This window comes from Ciconia boyciana, chromosome 2 (genome assembly GCF_034638445.1).
Source record: "Ciconia boyciana chromosome 2, ASM3463844v1, whole genome shotgun sequence".
NCBI lineage: Eukaryota > Metazoa > Chordata > Aves > Ciconiiformes > Ciconiidae > Ciconia > Ciconia boyciana.
In genome coordinates, this window is record NC_132935.1 from 28,698,156 (window position 1) to 28,723,448 (window position 25,293).

Genomic DNA, 25,293 nt, shown 5'->3' on the forward strand with positions numbered 1-25,293 from the left:
AAATGAACTTGATTATTTCTAGCTGAATAATCCTGGGATAAAGAAAGAATACGGACCAGTGTGTTGGTTTTGGTTGGAATAGAGTTAATTTTCTCCATAGTAGCTAGTATGGGGCTATGTTTTGGATTTCTGCTGGAAACAGTGTTAATAACGCAGGGATGTTTTAGTTACTGCTGAGCAGTGCTTACACAGAGTCAAGGCCTTTTCTGCTTCTCACCCCAGCCCACCAGCGAGTAGGCTGGGGGTGCACAAGAAGTTGGGAGCGGACACAGCTGGGACAGCTGACCCCAACTGACCAAAGGGCTATTCCAGACCATATGGCGTCATGCTCAGCATATAAAGCTGGGGGAAGAAGAAGGAAGGGGGGGACGTTTGGAGTGATGGCACTTGTCTTCCCAAGTAACCATTAATGCATGATGAAGCCCTGCTTTCCTGGAGATGGCTGAACACCTGCCTGCCCATGGGAAGGAGTGAATTAATTCCTTGTTTTGCCTTTGCTTGCGTGCGCGGCTTTTGCTTTACCTATGAAACTGTCTTTATCCCAACCCATGAGTTTTCTCACTTTTACTTTTCTGATTCTCTCCCCCATCCCAGCAGGGGGGAGTGAGCGAGCGGCTGTGTGGGGCTTAGTTGCCATCTGGGGTTAAACCATGACAACCAGAAAGTCAGAATCTAGGTCCCAGGGCCTGAGCATAGGACCAGGAGAAAAATTAGTTTTGTGTTTTCTTCCTGTTCCTGGCGGTGGCTGTCAGACCACATCAGAACAGCTTTGCTTGTTATTGCAGAGGCCTTTAGCAAAGCACAGACCTGTTAAACTGTAATTTGAAAATGTGCAGTTGACAATAGAGAAGATGCATAGTATACTAATAAAAACAACTGGTAGAATATCTGGTAGTTGTAATAAATGTAATTATCTTTCTTGAATTTAAGAAGTATTTGGCGAAATTGGTTTTGAAAACGTGACAGCTGTGTTGATGAGCTTAGTCTTCAGTTTGCAAAATCCAGGAGTACAGCTACTGTGTGTGTTCAGTACTTGATGCTACGGACTTGTAAAATGCTTTTCATGCCTTGTATCTCTGTATAAAAGATCAACTAAAATAACAACTAAAATTAAACACATTTTCCATACTGAGGTGGTATTTGCTGTCTGACATTCTTCCCTGTGGACAGCATAGGCTGGAAAGAGCTTTTAGATTTCTGCTATAAACAGGTATTCACACAGACGTTGAGAAGAGGGTACAAAATACGGAAAGGTGCTTTTTTTTTGTCTGGGAAGTGTGTATCTGTGGAACTCGGTGCTATCTGAGAGACAGGCCTCCAGTGCATAGATATGAATGCACCCCTTCGTATTCATATATATGTGTATAAACATGCACACCACATGCATGTCTGCACTAATAGAAAGACTCATTTTTCTGAAGTAGTTTGTTGTAGCCTTGTCCCTCCATCCAGAAGAATTTTAGTGCCTTCATTTTTATGGACATTAAACACCAAATCCAGTTGTGCTGTTTTTAAAATTCACCAGATTGACTGTGTTTCTACAACAGCACAGAAAGTTGTACAGATCTCTTTGTTGATGAGGCAAGATGTTCAGATTTAAAGAAGCTATGGTTTCATGATGCAATTTTAAAAACTGATTTAATCCTAGCCGAAGAGGGGTAATTTTCTCCCTAAATAAATCGGGTTCAATTTGTTGTGGTTTCAGATACTTTCCTTTCAGTGCAGTTTCTCCTTGTATGCCACTTTTTAGAAAGAATAATTTTCTGGTTTGTTCCCAGCTGTGAAAGTGTAATTTATACTGCCTATATGCCTTAGGTCTGGCCTTTTTGGTCATTGGTTTTATAAATATATCTTGGTTTAATGGAACAGCTGGAATTACACTGAAAATCAGCGATGACAATTGAATGATATTCTCTGATCTCAATAGCTGGAAGACTATCAAAACCAGTGGACTATATCAAACACTTAAGCTATGTCTCTGTGTTGGGATTGAGGATGGATCTCAGTCTGGATGTGTCGCCTAGCTGTAACCTATCTGGAAAAGATCTGGGAGGAGATCTACCTGGGCATCATATTGTCTCTCCTCGGTTGCCTCATCTTGTGCTGTGCTTCCCGTACAGTGATGCAGTATTCAGAGAGGACAGCTACCGATAGCTCCCACCAAACAGTGACACCAGGGCTGTGATGGTCACCATCTGTCCTGCCTCATAAATACAGCCTTACTTTGGCTTTGTCAGGGCCCTTCCTTGTTTTTTTAGACCACTCTTTTTATTTCTTCTTCTTTTTGGTGATATTTACAGGTATTTGGTAAGTAGGATCATTTTTATGGCAGGATTTAAAATGACAGGCCCAGCAAAATGGAATTATTATCTTGCCCACAAAATTTGGGGAGGATTGTATAGCAAGCTGCCGTATTTTTAGCAAGGTAGTAAAAAAGCAAATAGTAAGTGTTTAAAATTGAATAGAGAAAGTGGTTATATCTTGTAAAGATAATTGAACATTTGTTCAGGTCACTAATATAATTTTCTGTGAACATATAACATTTAATATCCATTATCAAGATTTACTGGATATGACTAACCTGAGGACAGGAAAATGCTAGTCTTAAATACACTAATCTGTATCACTTAGATAAAACTATTTACATGATCATATGAAGTAATATAAAAGCATGGCAATAGTCAGAACATGGACTTATGTATTTAGCCATTATACCTCTCATACAACTTTACTATATTTTTTCTGTTGGACTTAAACATGACAGAGCCTGTTACATCTTAAATATTCTGAAACATTTGGGGAAAAGACATCATTTTTCTCTTAACTCTTGATAGTCCCTGAATTTTATTTGTATATTTAGAGTTGTATAAAGGACCCTGTTTTAGAAAATGAGTTTTCATTCAGTAATCACAATGCCTTTGTCCTTGCTTTTTTTGTGGGTTTTCCAAGGTTTTAAATGAAGAGAGAAGGGATATTTGGTTTATAATAGTTTTTTTAAAAGGAGTATTTTGTACTATCTACATACCAGAAATGAAGGAGTTTGGTAGTAACCTCTTCAATTGTGCTTGTTCTTACCAGTGAGAAATTGTTTCCAGTCCTGATATTTTCTGAAAACAATGAAGTCAGGTGTTTAGATTCTGGCTGAGTTCCTGTTTTGCCTGCTGCCACCCTGGCAATGTAATGATACACTTGCTCAGATCTATTGGTAATGAAGGCTACAACAGAGGAGCACCGTGGAAACCACCACCCTTTGCAGTCACCTGTGTGTAGTCTCCTACCAGCCTTAACCAACCCCTTCTTGTTAGTGTGCGCCACGCACTAGCTGGGCCGTTCCTGAACATCTGAATTCTTTTGGAAATTATTACCTATTGTTTTAGATGACTGTATACACAATTTTGCATTAAGAGATCTGCATGAAAGTACTTGTATCCAGCTATTGCAACATGTGGACACTACCCAGCTGACTGAATCAAGGGGCAGAGCTGCTAGGAGCTTTTCTAGCAGTTTGGAGGGAGGGAGGGAGCGCTTGGGAGTACAAGACTTCTGAGTCACCTAGGATTTTATTACCATCTTGTGCTACAGCGGTGGTGGTGCCCATGTGGTCATGACATGTCATAAGTATAATGTCAGGATAAACTCTGCTGCTCTCTTGAAGATAAGTGGTATTTTCTTTCAGCACTAGCAGTTTAACAAAGCCACCCCACACTTGAATCATTTCAATGTTTATTTGCTGTTTTCACTGAGCTTCCTCTTTTCTCCTCTTGCTTGTGGGAAATGGGCAATTTTATGATGCCAGTACTCTTCCTAGCCACTTGCTTTGCATGAACCCAGTGAAGCTTTCTGTGCGGAAGTAATGCAGAGGCAAAGGCTTGGTAGAGAAGGAGGAAGGAAAGGAGGGAGAGATTTTGATGGATTCTGCTTGGACACAATAACACCCTGGTACTTTTCTGTACCTTTCTCAACATGTGCTGTCTTGGTTTCTCTGGGGCCCCATGGAGCCCAGGTCTCTTGGTGCTGAATCCATGCTAATAAATAAAACATGCGCTGGGCCATTTCTTAGCAACGAGGCCGGCTAGCATGGGATGACTGTCATCCATCCAAAACAGAGAATCTGCATCAGAAACGCCTGTTAAGAATAGTTCCTGGCTCTAACTCCTGAAGCATGGGGATTGTTTAGGAGAGTGGTATTTCTCATGAGCCAAAAGGGATTATTCTAATAGACTTCTGGCAGAACAATCTTCTGGCAGAAGATTGAGTACCAGTGCTTCGGAGCATTCCCTGACACCTCTGAATTTACTAGCACAGGTAGTATAAGGTATTCGGTGGTCTGCTATGTTCAGGATCAGGCTATGTTCATTTTTTAGGCTGGGGTATTTCCTCAAATGCTGCAGCTTCCCTCTTCCCCTGCCTTTTAGATTTTAACCTTTATTTTGTTTTTCAGTCCAAAATGCTGATGTTCTTGGTGTTTCCCACAAAATTATTTCAGCTGAGAGCAAGCTGAAAAATTTACTTTCAGCAGTGCATTTCAGCAGAGCAAAAGTTATGTTTGTCCCCTTTTTTTATCTTTTTAAATTTAAACTGTTATACAAGTGTGGCAGATTTGATGCAAAGCACAGCCTAGAGTGTCAAAAATCTTCCAGGTCTGTAATTACAGTTTCCAGAAGCACATAATCTGTTGGAGCTCTGTCTTGTACCTTGAATAGGTACAATTCTCTCCAAATAGCTGTCAAGCTGTCAGTCATGACAGAGTCGTAAAGGATAACATTCATTACTTTACTACAAGACTGCAAGGAGAGGTCCAGGTAATCAAATGGATGTATAGAACCAGGTGGTCAATTGGGGGCTGGAAATGTTAAACATTTGCATTTGGTTTTTTTGTGTTTTGGGTTGGCACTTCAATAAGGGTAAAAAAATCAGCGTGTTTATTTGACAACACCTATGTGCCTTGAAATCAAATTAAGATGCAGCCTATCTGTAAGTGAAATGAGGAGCTCAGACTTGTAGGAACTGAGCATACTTAGTACAGTACAAGACTGAATTCTCAATAGAAGCAACAGCCCCAGTTTCAAACTCCAGGTTTGAAACCCTTCAGGCTCGAGCAAGGTCAAATCTTGACCAAATTCTGTGATTCTGAACCATCTCCAACAGATATTCTTTCGTTTAATGAAATGTCATTTTTCTTGTATAAAACTAATGGTTATGGCAACACTTCTTTTTTCTTTTTTTTTTTTTTTTTTTAAGAGAGAAATAAAGCCTCCCTGGTGTTTGTTGACTACAACATTCAACCCTATTCACTAATAATCCAAGCCTTAGTAGTTTTGTTAGTAAGGGCAATTAATTCTTGTTCATTTAGGAGCAGGTAATTCCTGATGAGTATTCTGCTGAAGGTCTATGGCTTTTAGCAACAGTACTTATGTCTTGAGAAATTTATAGTAAGCCAAAATGAATCAACCCTGTTAATCATTTCCTCGGTTTTCAGGCATAACCACATGGCCCTCTCTTCCTGTTTGTATACGTAATTAGCATGTGTCATCTGGGAATAACGTAAGGCATATTTTCAGTGCAAATGTAACAGTTTGGGAGAGGGTAAATTCCAAAAAAAGATCTTAAAAAAAAAAGCAAAACAGAAAGTGGAATATTTTCATGAACAATATATATGTAAAACAGATATTAAATGAGGACCCCATTTACCAGCCCAGATGCACAGGGTACCAAACACCACTCCTACAGGTTCAAATTGTCTGAATGCCTATAGGTATTAGCATGACCCTTTCCCAAGTCTCTAGGTTGGAGCACACAGACCTCTTCTGTGGGGGTCTTCCATCAGCTTATTGACACTTGGCCAATATATGAAATGCCTGTAAAGATATAACAGGCCTGGAGTTACCACAGCTCACCACCATACAGGGGAAAATAGCACAGACAGGCTGAGATGGTAGTTGGGATGGGGCAGAAAGACATTTTTTGGCTTTGGGAATGCATTTGAAGTGATCTGCAGAATGAAGGTGTTTCCCTGCAGTGCAATTCAGAAAACTAGACACATCAACATGATATACTCTTTATTGGCAATGGGGAAAATTTGTTTTTATCATCTTGGATAAAGCGCATGAAAAGAAGACACCCCAACAACTAGCTCCTAACAGTTAACACCCTCACAGCTTTAGTGTCCTTTATGCACTGCTGTGCCCAAAGACATCTGCTGCATCCATTGAATTCAGAAGTGTGCGAGATAAATGAAAAATTTTCCATTGTACTCAAACAGACATCAGTGTGAACAGGCTAAGACCTTCCATGGTGTAGCACAACAGTACCAGATGCCATATTTCTGCATTTTAAAATATAGTTCAATGTTTAACAACAACTCTTAAGGATTTTTTCATTAAAATGAAGATTTAGCACACCACAGCTGCGTACACAATGGTCTGTCTGGTTCTTATGGCTGTTGAGTGGAAATCATGGAAGAAGTTTTCTGAAGTTTACACTGATTGCTCTGTATTTTACCTCTGTAGGTAACAAGACGCAGTGTCTGTGTTAGAATGCCCTCGTGTACTTTTATATTAGAAAAAATAGTCCTTCCTTGTTAATAAAAGGCTTGTGCGCCTTATTCCTTTTCCAGTGTGAACTTTTCCAATGTGGAGCTTGGACTGAAAAAGGCAAAACCCCACAAAAAATTTAGACTGCTTCTTAAAACTGTTTGAATTTTCAGGTAATGGTCATCTGGTAGAACTGCGTACTAGTTTTCTACTGTATTCTTTCAAGTATGTTTATTGTATGTTTCACATGCCACCTTGTGGTCTTCAATGAAAAAGAGAAATTTTGTCTGATTTGGTAAACTGGAAACATGTTTCTGTGTAAAATTCCAGTAAATTAAAATCTCTGGTATAGATCCATATCTCAGCAAATTTATCAAAACCAAATTTTCAAAAGTTTTATAAAGAATAAGTTTTAAGAGCACCAAATACAAATTAGTTTAGAACATGAACTTCAAACTGACAGTATTTATGTTGTCGTAATTGTGCTGTACATATAGTCAAAATAAAGATGAAATACCAGAGGAAATATGCAGGATGCGAATTATTTTCATCCCCAGCATAGGAGCATCAATAAAAATATTGTAGATGCTGGCCAAGAAAACAACTGTGATTTAATCAGTGGTACTGACATTCCAGGAACTGTTCTCATAAGAAGTTAGTTCTGGCAAATCTATCAAGATGATATGATTTTAGAAGATTTTCACTATCTGAAAAATAGTTATCTTTTCAAATCAGAAAATATTGTGCTTTTAAAAAATTAAGAAGTTTGTTTTGCTGTTGCACCTTTCCTGGGTGACAAAATGGGAAGTTACTCCCGTTTCAGTTTTCCATCAGTGAGAACTTCTGAGACAAGTTGAGATGATTGGAAATTTGAATCTAACCTGTTTCTGTAAGTCTGGAAGGGTTCAAAGTTCTTGTAGGAAAATACTCATTAAATTTTATTATTTATTATTTCTTTAGGACTCAAAGGTTTAAACTTGGATTAGAAATATTTGTACTTAAAGTAAAGTAATACAAAGAAAACAAAAGATAGATTCTGTTTTCTTAAATAGTGTCAAAACTGATCAAAGATAATTGAAGAGTACAAGGAATAAGTGGGAAAGAGGGAGAAAGTAACGACAAGGACAGGTAAGATTACGTGGGTTTTATAAAACTGATTAATCTTTCAGAGTTCTGATTATTCATTTATTAAGCATTGTTAACTGGCTAATTTTTTTTAATAAGACCATTGACTCAGACTTGCAGAAATAAGACAGTAACCACAGGTTGGCTTATGGAAGGTGTTAAACTCACTGAAGGCTTCTGTGCTTATGAATGAGTGTCATCATATATTGCTCTTCTATAAGTCACTGTTTTTTGAGCTGTGTCTGCCTGACCATTAAAAAAGAATTATCAGCCTCTTCAGGTGTCCAAGTGTCCCACACTTCTTTGAAAAACGTGGTCATTCTACATTTTTTGAGCACTAGCTGAGATTTTATTTTTATTCTGTTATTGAGCAGATGCTTGCTTCTAAGCTTTGCGGCAGCCCTGTTTTGGTGTCATGCAAAGCACAAATAATCCAGATGATTTATTGCTTTATTGATGGAAATGGCCAGGGCAAGTAGAGAGGCACTTATAGAAAAATAAATAAATTGGGCTGTACTTGGACTAGGCCCTTTCAGAAGTACCTTGGAGGAATCTTCTTACAGGGAAGAGCTGACTTTGTGGTCTTGCTCTGTGAAAAGGTGTGGTGGGTTGACCTTGGCATGCTGCCAGGTGCCCACCCAGCCGCTCTATCACTCCCCTCCTCAGCAGGACAGGGGGGAAGAAAATAAGATGAAAAAGAACTTGTGGGCCGAGATAAAGGAAGTTTAATGAAGAAAAACCAAAGGCTGTGTGTGGAAGCAAAGGAAAACAAAAAGATTTATTTTCTGCTTCCATTCAGCAGGCGATGTCCAGCCACTGCCTGGGAAGTAGGGCCTCAGTACGTGTAGTGGATGCTCCAGAAGACAAATGCCTTAATGATGAGTGCCCCCTCTCCTCCTCCTTTCTCTTAGCTTTTATTGCTGAGCATGACAACATTTGGTATGGAATATCTCTTTGGTCAGGTTGGGTCAGCTGTTCTGGCTATGTCCCCTCCCACCCTCTTGCCCACTCCCAGCCTGCTGGCCTTTGGGCGTGAGGGGGTTTGGAGAGACAGCCTTGATGCTGTGGGAGGACTGCTCAGCAGTAGACGAAACACTGGTGTGTCATCAACACCTTTCTAGCTACAAATACAAAGCACAGCACTATGAGGGGTGCTATGGGGAAAGGTAACTTTGTCCTAGCCAGACCCAATACAGACTTAAATGATCTGTCCTGGCCACCCTGCACACAAAAGAGAGGTGTGACGTATTTCAGAAGGTAAAGCTGCAATGTAAAGATGTCTTCAAAGACATGTGCAATAGAACATGACTGACAGTGACCTCACCTATATAAGTGGGTTTGCTGCTAGAAGAAAGCAGACCAAACCGTCTGAACACGGCAATGTTGCAAGAACATTGTGCAAACTCGGCTAATAAATATGCATTAAGCACACTTGCATGGGGGAGGGTTGGGTGTGCAAATGCTCAAATGTGAATGGTAACAGACGATGTCTTGGCCAAAGCCAACTGGTTCTGTAAATTGTAAAAATGAATACGTGAATAGTTGTGCTCCCAGCCGAGAGACACTTTTATTGCTGGCAGTAAAAAAAGGGTTTTAGGTAGGGCATACTTCTGCTGCCTTCTGTCCAGTACCCACATGCAAACTAGAAGAAATGAAAAATGCAAGCAAATCAATTTTGGTAACAATGTGGTGACCCAGGTGGGACTCTGCAGGTTCCTGAGCTGTTGAGTGTGGCTACCGCATACAACACAGCCAGTACTGGGTGAATTCACCCGATTGTCCTTGTGGGATCCGTGTTCCCTGGGAAGGTACTAAAACCGGAGGCAGCATCAGCCATGGGGGGGGGTTTCAACAGGTAACGTAAAAGGGGGTTTGCTGCTGGTGGAAATTCTGGGAAGCCAGAAGAAAATTGACAGTACTTCAGGACTCAGTAAAGCTCGAGCTGTAGTTTTCTGTCAGGATGAGTGGCCAGCTGGAACTCGGGAGGGGATGCCCTCCGAGCACTGGCCCCTGACAGGTTCATTTGCTATGAGTAAGCTGACCTTCCTGCCTCCTATGTGTTAGGGTATAAGGCAGAATTGCCTTAGATGGTAAATCCATGCTGACTACTCCCCATCATCTTGTCCTTCACAGGACAAGTTGGAAGTTGTTTCCAGGATCTGTTGCTCCATCACCTCCGCAGGGCTGGAGGTGAAGCTGGCAGGCCTAGCGAGGGTCATGGAAGGGGGCTGCACAGGAGTATGGTGTGTGATGGTCCAGAAAGGAGAAAAGCCTGGGTGCTGTTTATTTTCTAGGAAGAGCAACAGGGGCAGACCAGGGCGCGCTCTTTTCCAGAAGAAAAGTGGCCTGTGGAAGAAGCAGTCAGTGAAATGCTCCCAAGGAGCACAAGCAACAAGCACAGGGTATGTCCTTGAGCACATGCTCCTTGGGGCGCTTTGTGTGTGAGCAGCAATTGCACGTGCACACACGTGCACGCGCAGTGTGCTCCATTAGCAGTCATACGGCCAGGCATCAGGCATCAGGTGTGAAATGCTTTCATGGGCAACATTGGCAGGAAGCCAGCAGAAGCATCTCTGAGCCAAAAGACCTGCAGGGCCTGTTCAGGCTGGGGAAGGGACACGGGGATGCTCTGGAAAGCCCTGGCCAAGCCCAGCCCATTCGTTCATCTTACTTCCAGGCTGCGAATGCAGGGGCAGCAGTGGGTTCGAGGTGCCCCGCAAACATCCTTTCCTGACGCGCGACCGGCGCCTGTGCAGATGGTCCCTTGGGCAACGCCACTTGCTGTTCACTTCTCTCCACTCCCTGCTCCCCACGGTGAGGACGTGCACAGCAACCAGCCCCAACGGGAGGGTCCCCACCGCTGCCAACAGCAGTGGTGCTCTGACATGGCAGAGTTGCTCCAGGGGCCTTTGCTGGGCTCTGCGGGGGCCCACATGGGGCCCTAATTGCCCTCCAGAGTGCCCCGGGGCCTTATCCAGACTCTGCAGGGGCCCGTGCAGAGCCCAAATTACCCTCCAGAGTGCCCTGGGGCCTTATCTGGGCTTTGCTAGGGCCCATTGGAGGCCCCCGCTGCCTTCCAGAGGTCCCCCCATTCTAAAAAATCTACAAGTCTAAAAAAAAATAAAATTACTTGTAAGTACAAATTCACTTCTGTAGATATTCTGGAGAGTCGTATAGGCTACATTTATTATAATCCATTGTTTCTGTGCTTTTTCACCCCTGACACCCACATCTAGGTCTTCTTCATCTTCCTCCAAAATTGGTGAGAGACGGAAAATATAATAATGAGGATCATCCCAGTTCTCATTTTCCTGGTCACCATCTGAATCTTCTTCGGCAAAATTAGAGGGGAGGAATCCTCTTGTGCCGTCCGCCAGCTCTCCCACAGACCAACTGTCTTCATCCACCTGTCCAAAGACATAAACATATTGTCCAGCAGTTAGAGGAGGCTCTAGTTCAGGCTGCTCACTGGGACCATCACAAGGATCGTAGGTGTATTGAGCAATGAATGTTCGACGAAGCTTTCCCAGTTGTTGTCCCACAGCCTGCAGGGTGATGGCCTGTTTGCCTGCTACTGGTTCTTGTGTCTCACTTTCAGGGACCTCCTCTGAAAGAAGGCAGGACCCAGGACTGTCCTCTGCCCAAGCTGACTCTGAGGGGCTCTGAAACTGATTCTCCAGTTCACTCACCTGGGCTCCAAACAGTTGCATGGTGTCTTGGTGGTCCCTTTTTACTTCTGTCTGAGCACTTTCTGCCATTTCTCTCAGTTTGTGCTCGGCATCTTTCAGTTGGGTTTGAAGAGAACTGATGGCTTGGATGACAGAATTTCACTCCTCTGCGACTCGTGTTAGTTGCCCCTCCAGGTCAGCATTTTCAGCTTGAACCTTTTCTGCCCAGCGCATCTGCCCGTGGAGGCGAGAATTTTCTTCAACCAGCCTGGTGTTTTCATCCGTCATCTCCGTAAGCTGCCCCTGTAACTGCTCACACCTTTGGCTGAGGGTGCTCACACAATATGAGCCCTTTTTGGCTGGAGGCAGTTGGGCCTGAAGCTCCTCAGCCGCCTTCTGTGAGACTTCATTCTGCTGGGCCTGTGCCAGCAAAGCTCCGGCAGGCTCTCTCCTTTCTCCAGCCCTCTGCTGAGGAAATGATTTCATGCCCAGTTCCTCAGCAGAGCTTTGGATGGGCAGCGACACTGGAGTATTCATCAGGTGCTCAATTGTCTCCAGCAGATGCCTGCATCTTTCTTTCAGCTGCTCAGTGAGGGCAGCTAGCTGAGCATTTTTCTGCTGGAGCCTCTCTGCCTCCTTGCACGCTTCTGGAGAGCTTCTCTTTCTCAGGAGGCGGTTCCCCACCTCAAGGGCATCATGTTGCCTCTCCAGGTCTTCCAGGACACACTGCAGGCGGGTGTTCTTTTCCAGCAGCTGACTGCAGGTGCTACCAGGAAGCACCAAGTCTTCCCCTGCAGGCTCTGGCACCTGGCGCAGAGCACCCTCCACAGCCTGGCATGTCATCTGCTGCCCAGCGCTGTGGCTTTTAGAGGGTCTGTCCTGTAGCGCCAACCTGAAAGACCGAGGCTTGATCTGGTGGCTGGCTGCTGCCAGGGCCCAGGGCCCATTTCTCCCGGGGCAGCAGGAGCTCTGCATCTCCCGATGGCTCTGGTGCCCAGGAGGGCCTTCAGGCTGGGCCCAGCGGCGCAGCTCGTGGGAGCAGAGACGCTTGCCCTCCAGCTCAGCCCGCAGCACCTCCAGCTCCTGCCAGCACTCCTCCTTCTGGGCACGGTGGCCGGGGACCTGTACTGGGCCCCAGCAGGGTGACAGGCAGCTGCGCGGCACTGGCCCCCAGCCCGCTCCATCCCGCCTCATGGCTGAAGGCATGGGGAGCGGGCCATCAGCAACCGAACGCTGCTGCAAACAGTCACCATCAATCACGTCCCCTGGGTCTGCAAGGGGCAGCAGCCCCCTGACCCCGTGTCAGCCGCTGCCTGTCTTCACCATGCAGGAGTAGAGACAGAGTCTGCCATGGGCCAGGGGTGGGCGAGTACGGCCTTATATTTGTAGCCTGGCCGTGAGCACTCAATAGAGGTATGGGACAGTATGGCCTTTGTGGTGGGTTGACCTTGGCATGCTGCCAGGTGCCCACCCAGCCGCTCTATCACTGCCCTCCTCAGCAGGACAGGGGGGAAGAAAATAAGATGAAAAAGAATTCGTGGGTTGAGATAAAGGCAGTTTAATGAAGAAAAAACAAAGGCTGTGCATGAAGCAAAGGAAAACAGAAAGATTTATTCTCTACTTCCCATCAGCAGGTGATATCCAGCCACTGCCTGGGAAGTAGGGTCTCAGTACGTGTAGTGGATGCTCCAGAAGGCCTTAATGACGAGTGCCCCCTCCCCTCCTCCTTTCTCTTAGCTTTTATTGCTGAGCACGACAACATTTGGTATGGAATATCTCTTTGGTCAGGTTGGGTCAGCTGTTCTGGCTATGTCCCCTCCCCACCTCTTGCCCACTCCCAGCCTGCTGGCCTTTTGGGCAGGGGGAAATTGGAGAGACAGCCTTGATGCTGTGGGAGGACTGCTCAGCAGTAGACAAAACACTGGTGTGTCATCAACACCTTTCTAGCTACAAATACAAAGCACAGCACTATGAGGGCTGCTATGACGAAAGATAACTCCATCCCAGCCAGACCCGATACAATCTCCAGCCCTTATCCCATACCATTTGCGTCATGCTTAGGTCCCACATAATTTAATACATTTATAAATCTTCTAACCATCATTTTGTATCTAATTCTCTTTACTGAAATCCCTTCTTACCAACACAGCTTATATTACATACTTAAACCATCTTTGTACCTAACATACAGATTTATACATTCTCATTAACTACTATCCCCTGTCCCTTAACGGAGCAGATATTATTCTCCCATTCCATGGGATTCATCCACTCCTCCAAATGTTTATAAGAACAGGCTATGACTTGGGCCCCACCTGTCAAGATGGGTGCTCAGGACAGGAGCATCTTGTTTGAGTGCTGGGCGCCAACACTGGCTTGGTTTGGGTCATTGTTGCAATCACCCGGTTCCTTGTGAAGCTCACTCTTCTTTGGTTCATGTTGTTCCTTCTACATTACTTCCTACAACATACAACTCACATCACAGATTCTCTTTCCCCAATAAGACACAAGGATGAAGGTGTCCCCATCCTTCCCTGTTATCCACAAACTACACCCAGGTCCTTAAGTGAAGACAATCCCATGAATGGGTTTGCCTTTTCCCAAGGGAGGAGCAATCCACGCCTCCTTCCCCAGCCACTTTCCTGTGTGTACTACAGGGACCTTATCACCTCCCACCATATGTATGGGTTTTGTTTCGGCAGGACCAGGACTGTTAGCAGATCCTCTGGTGTTAACCAAGTGGCTTCTGCTAAATTTATATCCCAGTGCTTCCATGCCCCATTGCCCAAGGCTCTCAACATAGTCTTTAGCAGTCCATTATATCTCTCAGTCTTTCCAGAGGCTTGTGGGTGATAGGGGATATGATACACCCACTCAATGCTGTGTTTCTTGGCTCAGGAGTTTATGAGGTTATTTCGGAAATGAGTCCCATTGTCTGATTCAATTCTTTCTGGGGTATCATGTTGCCACAAAATTTGCCTTTCAAGGCAACACCTAAGATGGTGTTTCAGGCAGTGGTATAGTTTACAGGGTATATTTCTAGCCAACCTGTAGTTGCTTCCACCATGGTGAGCAGCAAGCACTTGCCCTAGCATATTCATGGCCGTAGTCCAATACAGTCAATTTGCCAGGCCTCACCATATGGAAAACCCAGGCACCACTCTCTATTCCAGGGAGACTTTACTTGTGTGGCTCGCTTGATTGCAGCATGTTTCACATTCATGAGTGACCTGTGTGATGGCCTCCGTGGTCAGGTCCACCCCTTGATCACGAGCCCAACTGTATGTTGCATCTCTCCCTATATGTCCTGATGTTTTGTGGGCCCATTGAGCTACATATAGCTCACCCTTACACTCCCAGTCCACGTCCACCTGAGCTACTTCAATTTTGACAGCCTTGCCTACCTGTTCATTGTTTTGATATTCTTTAGTGGCGTGGCTTTTGGGCATGTAAGCATCCACATGACCTACATAAGCAATGCAGCCAGCAAAACTCCATGACCTGCACAGAAGCTTGCCACTTAATAACTACTATAACTATAGCATGCTTAATACAAACTGCGGTGTGGCAAGGTTTTGGTAGCAAGGGGGCTGCAGTGGTGGCTTCTGTGAGAGGATGCCAGAAGCTTCCCCCATGTTCGATAGAGTCAGTGCCAGCTGTCTCCAAAACAGACTTGTCGCTGGCCAAGGCTGAGTCCATCAGCTATAGTGGTAGCACCTCTGGGATAACATATACAAGAAAGGGTAAAAACTGCTACTCAACAGCAGCCGGAGGAGAGCAGTGAGAATATGTGAGAGAAACAACTCTGCAGACACCAAGGTCAGTGAAAAAGGAAGGGGAGGAGGTGCTCCAGGTGCTGGAACAGAGATACTCGTGCAGCCCATGGTGAAGACCGTGGTGAGGCAGGTTGACCTCCATGGAGGTCTACAGTGGAGCAGGTATGCAGACTGCAGCCCATGTGTAACCAGATGATTAGTTCCAAAATGATTAGTTCGTTCTTTTGTAACTAAGCAACATAGAGATAGGAGCAGGTTAGACAATGCTTTAATATTGTGTTTGTACACCTATGGCTATGGATATGCTACTATGCCCAAAGACAATTGGACAAGGAGTAGTACGGACATGCTGCTATGTTCCCAGTACAGCCCCAGCCCATCTTGACGACGAGTTGAGGGTAGTTAGAATAATTGGTTTGTGTTAAGGGTGCCAAATCATTGTTAGGGACCATGCACCATGAAGAAGGAAAACGGGTTACATAAGCAAGGTGGGATTGCGCATGTCCAGAAGAAGGGGTCAACTAAAGGACACACCTGTACGACCACCAAGGACCATCAGAGACCCCCACAGAAGCCCCTCGGAGTTCAAGGACGCATGCGCAATGACCATGCAAATATGATAATTAGTTCCAGGAAATAGAATGAATATGCATGATCATTCCGGGAAATTTGATGCATATGTATGTAACTGGGCAATATAAGTTTTGGCTGATGTAACCTGCGGTATGCACGTTAGGTGGAACGATCCCCCGTACATCCAGCGCCGTAATAAAGAATGCCTGCTTCTTAATACTACATTGGTGTTAAGAAGTTTGATTCCTGATTTCAGTGACACATGGAGGAGCCCACGCTGGAGCAGGTGGATGCGTCTGAAGGAGGCTGTGACCCTGTGGGAAGTCCATGCTGGAGCAGGCTCCTGGCAGGACCTGTGGACCTGTGGAGAGAGGAGCCCACGCTGGAGCAGGTTTGCTGGCAGGACTTGTGACCCCGTGGGGGACCAACGCTGCAGCAGTCTGTTCCTGAAGGACTGAACCCTGTGGGAGGGACCCACGCTGGAGCAGGGGAAGAGTGTGAGGACTCCTTCCCCTGAGGAGGAAGGAGCGGCAGAGACAACGTGTGATGAACTGACTGCAACCCCCATTCCCCGTCCCTTGTGCTGCTGGGGTTGGGGAGGTAGAGAAAATCAGAAGTGAAGTTGAGCCCAGGAAGAAGGGAGGGGTAGGGGGGAAGGTGTTTTAAGTTTTATTTTTATTTCTCATTATCATACTCTGATTTTATTGTTAATAAATTAAATTAATTTCCTGAAGTTGAGTCTGTTTTTCCCGTGACAGTAATTATTGAGTGATCTCCCTTGTCCTTACCTCAACCCGTGAGCCTTTCGTCATGTTTTCTCTCCCCTGTCCAGCTGAGGAGGGGGAGTGATAGAGCGGCTGGGTGGGCACCTGCCGTCCAGCCAAGGTCAACCCATCACAAAAGGCAAGCTTGTACATCCTTTGGGACCTTGAGGGCCATCTTCCCTCTCTCCTGTGCTGGTTATCTCTGTCAGTCCCCTGGGGTGCTTCACGGAGGGCACTGTTACAGGTCCGTGCAAGAACTATCTCAGTTGCAGAAGGACATCTGATACTTTGGCCTGCTTTGTACATACCAAAGCCCACCAGTGTTTTTCATCTGCTTAAATCCCATTGTAAATATCCATTAGTGTAGTGCTCTCAATTAGTGTTCTTACAGAAATACTATGGAAATTGTTTCTTTCCAATGTAGCACATCAGTTAACAATGACCTGGGGACATCAGAACAAGAAAACAACAAACAAATGAAACGGGACATTTTGTGCACATAGTGTGTCTTTGAGAAAGGACTTGCTTATCCACATGGGCTGTTATTATGACTATATAAAAAGAAATTTCTTTTCTGCATTGTTCTTCAAATTATACACACCATGTGCAGAAGCTGTTGCACATCATACAGACAAAATACCATTCCCTCCTTGAAATCTGAAGAACAGAGTCTTTGCATTGGACTCTTAGCATGTTCCCGCAATGTACCTCTACATGCAGAGGAGAGCCTTCTGTTAAAAGCATGTCCTGCAGATGCAGGGCACGATATGGAAGTATGTTTGAGCAGGGAGTATATTATTATCTGAGACGTGCTCTGAATGAGAGCTACACGTGTGCACCCAAACCTCTGAAAAGCTCCACAGATTTCTGACAAGATCTTTGCCCTCCTGCTGTCCAGTGAAGCCCTCTCAGCATCTCAGCCTCAGGCATATGGCTCCAGCCATCTGAGCACGTACGTGCATGATTAACTTTAATTATGCAACTAGTCTCGGTGACTTAATCTGCTGCACCAAGGTTGGGTTCTGAGGCATGAGATCACTCGCTGGTGTGCTGGTTCTCTGATTATCCAAGGAAAGGGACTGTTTGGAGGATGTGCTCTAGCACTCATCCAGCCTACACACACAAATTGTTTTGCACAGGTATAAAGTATTCAAGGAGCAAGGGCACATGGGCATGACTGGGTCTCCCATCAGCATAGAGGCTGAGTGGGGCCAGAGCACGCACCAGGTGGTGGGGAAGCACTTCTGGAGACAGAAATGAGCCACAGAATTTAGTGCTGGTCACACACCTGATGTAATGCACATGCATGAATGCTTGTATGGTTCAGGCCATGTTCTTCAGGCTTTTGATGCCAACCTTTTAAGGGTGCAGCCCATCCTGTCGCAGATGCTCTGCCTTCATACTCTGCTTGTGCTTTTGTCAGTACATTATGGGCTCTGCTATGTTGTACACAGGATTATGTTTAAAATGCTTGACTGTGAATTTAAACCGCACGTTGACAATTTGTAATGAATTCACCTTTGTAGGTGCTGTACAAGCAGTGCTAGTTGGTTTAGCACTTTATGCTATTTGAAGTCTACACATTGGCATTACCATTATAGCAGGGGTTTCATGGCAATACACAGCAGTAATTAACAACGATGACCACTCGATGTCACTGTTGTCATTCAAATTCATACTTGAAAAAGCCTTAGCTGTGTTGCGATATTAGTGAGAATGTGAATGTGACATTTCAGATAAGCAGTGTAACACATCTTTTCAAACAGCTGTATAAATAATCAGCTTTATTAAAACACTCTCAGTGATAGATTTTTCTTCTGCGTGTTCCTCAAGTACTTGCAGAATATAAATATAATCAAATGTGATCTGCATTTCTTATTTTATATAGAACCTCTCGAAAATATAGATTACCTAATTTAAGGTGCCATCTGTATTACAAATCTATGGGTAGATGTTTTTACATATCAGTATATTTTTAGTGATTATCCATCATACACAAGCACATTTCAAGAGATCTGCCAGTATTTTACTTTTCATAGAGCTGTTTATTTGATGCAGTTTTAAGTTTTCATGTACATCTTACAGTGATAGAGGAGAACACAGGACTTTTTCGTAGAACAGCTGGACAAAGTTATTATTAGCTTAGGTAATTATTTGCCAAAAATTGCTATTAATAATTGTATTTGTGCTTAGAAGATGTGAAAAGTATTTTAAAATAATTGCTCAGATATTATTTCTTTTCTGGTGTGTTATCTGATTTGTATTTGTTTATGAAAGGAAAATCAAAGTAAATGCTGATGGATGCAGCATTTGTATTACTTGGGTTATATTCTATATTTCTTAACTTCAGGCCAGCACAGAGTGCTTAAAGGGGCAAGAAAGAGATTACAGAGAAGCCTCCTTCAGTGTACTCATGTAGGTGAAACCCTGCAAACCTGGGGAGCAAGCGCCTGAAAGACAGAGCCATTTAGGTATGATTGTCTAAAGCCCCAAAGAAGCATGGGCTACAAAGGGTGAAGAATTTTAACACATATATACATTTCTCTGAGTCAGGTATTTCTTTTATGGCCTCTTCAGAAAATGCATGAAGTCTTGAAGACTAGTTGCTTGTCAGCACAGTTTGTTCTCTCTCAGCATAGCTGGAGCTCCTGGAAACCTTATTTAGCTGTAGAAAAAATGGGTCTGTCCTTCTCTTCCCCTTAGGGACAAAGCTTGTATGAGAAAGCTTGTGCTGCCTTTGCCAAAGAAGGCATACCCTGAAGAGTGGGATTTTTATTCTGCATTTTCCATCTTACTTGATCACTGACAGGACAGCTTGGAAGCCACAGAGGCTTGCAAAACAAGAACAGCCACTGAGGGAAAGGTGCTAAGTACTGTGGTGGTTTGATGAAACACATCTCTTGAAGGATAAGTCTTCCTAATGAAGCACATGGTAAAAATCTCTGCTCTGCCTCTCCAGATGCCTGGAAAAGATGAATGCTTTAAGTTCAGAAGTCAAATGAGGACCCTTTGAAATTCAGGAAGAGCTGAGTCTTGCAGCAGAGTACAAGTGTTAGTGGCTGTGTTCTGTGGCTCTGCCTCCATTATTCCTGTACTACCTCCTCCTATAAACCTTGCATAGCTATAAGGTCTATAGGACCTTATGCAAGATAGCTATAAGACCTTAGTTGTCTTATAGCAATCTTCACATAAGCAGGTATGCAGCTGGTAGGACCTTTTCTGCTCCAACGCATTTACCCAGGATGAACGAAGCAGGCTGAGGATCTTGTCCAAGGGATATCACATGGGTGGATTGTGATTAGGCAGTCCTGAAAAGCTGAATCATTGTGGCTTTTCTACTATAAAACTAATTTAGAATAGGGTTTGTAGATATCTTCAGGAGACATCTGCCTCTGCCTCTGAAGGCTTATACATCATGTAGGTGACAGATCCAGTCCTGGAGCAGTGATTTCCTGCAATTTGTTTCCAACAGATGAGCCACTCCTTTTTCATCCCTCACTCCTCGCTCTCTGGCTAGTGAGTGACAGCTCAGCCCTGATGTCTTGCATGGACAGATATTGCTTGTGTTTGGAAAGATGGGCTTCTCTTCCCTGATCATATCCCACATACAGAGGTTTCATTAATTACTGCCCTTTTATGAAATGAAAATGAAAGTCACCATGAACCAGCAAGACTTGGTAATTCTTATTAATATGCATTTGTCTCAGGATACTTTGCAACAACTCTACCGTTAATGCACTTTGTCACCAGAAAAGTGCTGAGTAAGTTTATGCTGCACTGGTGTCTTTATGTTACACACTATTCCACATCTGTCAGGCCAAAGAACATAACTAAGCTACTGACACAATGCTCAGGTAAGCAACGTTTTACAAGTGAAGCACTCATGATGATTTATTATGGAGTTATATTCCTTGCTTTGAAACTCTGTTTTTGTGTATAAAAATCGCATTTAAATTATATCATGCTGTTCCAGGTGAACATCAGAATATGCCTTTGGAAGCCAATTTTTAAATGAGCTCTCAAATTTTTTCTTTATCCTGCATGTCAATAAAGCAGCAGAATTCCCTGAATATTACGAGTAAGTGCTATTGTGAGTTAAATGCTGAATCTACTGTTTTGGAAACCGTAAGTCTGACCTCATTTTAAAGACATTGTTAATAGAAATAGAGGAAAATTTACTGCTGTTGATAAAAAACTACAATGTGGGGGCACTGCCCATACTACATCATCTTATGAGGTACCAGATTTTCCAAGGCGCCAAAAAGGTTTTGATCATGTAAATCAGCTAGATTCCCCTTCACTACAAAGGAAATGTCTCTATTCATAACAGAGACTTTCTTCCAGTGATTTTATAGCATCAAAAACGTTAATGCACTGGCAGTAGGCCCTCAAAAGTACTACTCTATGAAATGGTTCTTTTGGGAATCACGTATATGCTAATCATATAATGAATCCAGGAGTATTTTTAGGAGCTGCTATCACATGAGCAGTTATTGCCGTGACAGCATGTTCTTAAATACTTTAAAATTTTGCAGATTATAAAAATATTAATGATTTCTTGTTATCTCTTCAGCAGCCAAACTGTCTCAGGAGGGTCAATCGAATTTATACAGAGGCTAAGCTGGTAAATAGCATATACCTAGAAATCCAGAGACATAGATTTTTCAGTTCAGACTCTGTGGCCTGCAAGCAATCAGCTTACTTTTTCTGTTTGCATGCAAAAGGATTTTAAAATAAGATGGATATATATAGAAAATAATATTTTGGCAAACCATATCATGTAACACAAAATACCTGTAGGCAAAAAACATTCATGTCATAAAATTAAAGAACTGAAAGACTGGGAAAGACTTTTTCCTTTTTTGGCAATAATATGAAGGAAGGTATTACTGAAAGTGAGATAATGGCACTTCTCTTCTTTCCAGTTTCAGTCTCACTGCTACCTGCAGCAGTGGAGGAAAAGGCTGATGTGTTGGGGCACAGCCCTCTGCTGATGCAGTTACAGGGCTGGGCCAATTTACGTGCAGCAGGGAGTCCAGTGCACCACGCTCCCCTTTCTGGCACAGCCATGCTGCAAGCCTGCGAACTCATGTGTATGCATTAGCAAAGCAGCTGAGCAAGCAGTCAATATCCCTGTGACGAACCTGTCAGAAGAGGAAGAATAGGGCATGTTTCTAGCCTGGCAGGATTTGGCTGTTGCGGCAAGTGGCAGGCCTGGGAGCTGCTTACCTTGCACCGGGCAAGACTCAGCCCATCAGCTCTCCCTACTGCAGTGACGCTCCCAATTAGGCGGTGTTTCACTGTGGTGATCTCACGCTGGAGTGAGTTCATGCCAGTCAGCAAAGCTGCATAACCCAAAGTCACACTTTTGATGGAGTGCCATCCAGAATCGGAGTGCAGGTATACCTGGAAGGGAGAAGGGTGGTAAGGAGGTTTTCTGATAGCCATGAACTCCATTATAAAGTAAACTTTGTAGATAATGGGATTTACACATACAGATTCATAGATAGATTCACTCCTTTGCTAGCAATTTATACTTCATAGATATTGCTACATTTTAATGACACTGAGGCTAAATATATCCTGCTAGAAAAATTATGTGTGATTGATAGGTACATCTAGCTTTATAGATAACCTCTTTTATTAAAATAAAACAGTAATTATAGCTTGAACTTATTAGTAATAAAGTTTTCATAAAGGAAAAAATGCACAGACACTCATACAGACACACACCTGTGTACGTATGCTTTCTCAAAAGATAACGCAGTAACTACATGTAAGCTAAAAATTCTTACAGATAACTTTAAAATCAACATTTAAGTATATGTACTTCCATAAAAAGATTAGAAAGAGAGCTTTTTCTGGATTCCCTTCATCACTGAACAACACCAAGGAGGACCACAGATACAGGCATCTCCTAGCCTGCAAGTGAACCTGATAGTACTGACCATGCCCCACCAGGAGGGCCCATGGTGGGATCCCATGCTAACTGGGATTATAGTACTATTTACACTATCCTTTTGAGAAAACCCAGTCTATCAAAACAGAAACTACTTCATGCTACCAGTTCTGATTTTGTTTTGACTTTTGTTGCTTCTCAGAAAATGTTGCCTCCCACATCAATTTTAAATTACTAGCGTCTTCTGTACCTAAAATAAGTTGGGACAATAGATACTCTCTCAATCTTTTTGTGAAATACTTTGACCTCTTTATCACAAATGTCTTTTCCTTGGGCTTTATAGTTTAAGTTTGCACAATAACTCCCATCTCCATGTTTTAATAACAGTCTTGTGGATCTTCCCCTTAACTCTTCAAGTATTAAAATTTATTACAAAGTTTTAGTGCTGCACCCTAAATTCTTCTGATTTATGTTTGGTTGACTGAGCTGCATATGCTACATTTCAACCACATTTTTTAATTGTTGCTCTGAACCATAGATACCTAGGAGAGTTGATAACATACACTTTAATAATTTAGTGTCCCTTTGAAAGTATTTGCACATTGGTTTAAATCCAGCAGTTCGTTCTTAATTATTTTGTAAATGTGTTTTTCCCCTTTTTCCAGCTGAAGCTGGTTTTTGGTCAGATGTATCACAGGATCACTGAAATTGCAACAGGAATTAGCAAAAACCTAATGAATATACCCCTCCCACTTCCTCACTCTGTCCTGGAGAAACGGTGGCTTTCTTTAGAGCACTGTATTTAAATGAAGCATAAACCCCAAGGCACACTCTGAAGGAGGGAAAGGATCACTTATTAATATGGTTCTCTTTTTCTTATTGAGGTGTTCAGATGTCCCAAAAGAAAATGTGGCCATGTTGTTCTGTGTGCATACAAATGTAGGAAAAGAGGATTTGTGCTCTGAAAAGTACAACTCCTGTAGCAATTAATTTACAAAGCTATATAGTCTCTGTGCACTTTTCCCACGTGTATTTTCCATAGTTCATTCTAGGGGAAAATGAAACCTAAACTATAAATCCTTCTAATTAAAAAAAAAACCCAAAACCGAAATGTGTCTTAGCCATAACCTCAGTTTAGGTATACATATATGAATTCAGTAGTAAAAGTAAAAACTACAAGAGTTAATGTAAGTTATTATCAAAAAAGTAAGAAATAAAAGCAAAGAAAGTTAGTAATAGAGGTTGGGCACACTGGGACCTTTTGTTTTGCTATTATATATTTTTCCACAATACATCACAGCGGAGAAAATGCAGTATGTAATCAGAGCAGAGGTGTAAGGAATGAAGGCCATGCTACGCTTTCTCTGAAAATAATATAATTTCTGCCTGACTGGTAAGCATGCTGAGAAGCTTAATTAAAGTTTATGAAGCACATCAAGATCTTTCGATAAAAGGGATACTGCTATGAACTTGGAAAGCTGTGATTTCCAACACTAAAGAGTGGAAGACTAAAATACAAATGCTTTTTTCTTGCCATGCCATCCTTGGTTTCGTTAGCATTAATTCTGTATGTGGATTTATCCACAAGGAAATACAAAGAGGCTTGTGATTTTTTTGGTCTTATTACCATTAATGTGAGAGGCAATATTTGTAGCAATATGGAAGGTATTGTTGGTCTGAAATGTCACAGTAACCTCCTTTTTGGGTTTAAAATATGTATTTACTGCGTAATTTTTTTCATATTCTGTTTTCTTATCCCCTTCAAAGTGTGTCATTGAAATAGATAATCAGTATCATTATTCAGCAAAAGTTCATATTAGGCTGCAGCAAGTTCTCAGATGTATTTTTTCAGCTTATTTTAAATATTAGGTGCTGGAGCGTCTTCAAAGAAGGGCAACAAAGCTGGTGAAGGGTCTAGAGCAGAAGTCTTGTGAGGAGCGGCTGAGGGAACTGGGGTTGTTTAGCCTGGAGAAAAGGAGGCTGAGGGGAGACCTTATCGCTCTCTACAACTGCCTGAAAGGAGGGTGTAGAGAGGTGGGGGTCGGTCTCTTCTCCCAGGTAACAAGTGATAGGACGAGAGGAAGTGGCCTCAAGTTGCGACAGGGGAGGTTTAGATTGGATATTAGGAAATTTTACTTCACTGAAAGCGTTATCAAGCATTGGAAGAGGCTGCCCAGGGAAGTGGTTGAGTCGCCATCCCTGGAGGTATTTAAAAGACGTTTGGATGAGGTGCATAGGGACATGGTACAGTGGTGGTCTTGGTAGTGTTAGGTTTATGGTTGGACTTGATGATCTTAAAGGTCTTTTCCAACCTATATGATTCTGTGTGATTCTGTGTGATTCTTATTTTGTTTTCTGGATATATTTTGAAAGGCTTATGCAGCAGGGAAGTTGCAAGAATTACACATGACTGTGACTGAAGCTGTGTTTGTTTATGTTTTTATAAAGAAATCATACAATACAGAGTGTAAGCAGGTAGTTGTATGTACATCACTCTGGCTGTGCAAACTCAGCACATAACAAATAGTTTGGTGTGTTCGAGAATCAAGTAGCTGAGCATCAATTTTATATAACTCATCCCCTATGCAAACTTGTAAATGTTTAGCCTTGGAAATCATTTTATTCAGTTAAGCCTATATTTCATTATTGTTTCTGGGGACAAAAACTCTTGCGATTTTAATTTTTACGTATTGAAAAATCATAGTACCTGGCTGCTTAAGGCAACCTGGACAGGGTTGAAACCACTGCAACTTGGTGTCACCTACACCTTCTAAGTAATTACAGATAATTCTTTTCTATATAGAAGGTAAATCAGTGGTAAAGATAACCTCTCTGAATACACTGGTTTGACAGAGACAAAATTTATAAAATTCAGCAAAATAAGGTTGAATTTTCAGTAATCTCTTGACCTATTGTATCTGATGGCATCATGATATTATAGTTCCTAAGTGTGAT

At 42.9% G+C, this 25,293-nt stretch overlaps 2 long non-coding RNA genes across 2 annotated transcripts in view; both read left to right on the plus strand.

The window, feature by feature from the left end:
• Positions 1-15,909, plus strand: part of LOC140647531 (uncharacterized) — an 18,556-nt gene extending 2,647 nt beyond the window's left edge. Inside the window, exons 2-3 of the long non-coding RNA XR_012040806.1 lie at positions 9,957-10,472; positions 10,895-15,909. This is a non-coding gene — a long non-coding RNA (uncharacterized lncRNA). The remainder of the gene's footprint in view (positions 1-9,956; positions 10,473-10,894) is intronic.
• The window catches only part of LOC140647530 (uncharacterized), a 19,500-nt gene extending 3,087 nt beyond the window's left edge, over positions 1-16,413 (plus strand). Inside the window, exon 2 of the long non-coding RNA XR_012040805.1 lies at positions 15,932-16,413. This is a non-coding gene — a long non-coding RNA (uncharacterized lncRNA). The remainder of the gene's footprint in view (positions 1-15,931) is intronic.
• Positions 16,414-25,293: the final 8,880 nt, after the last annotated feature.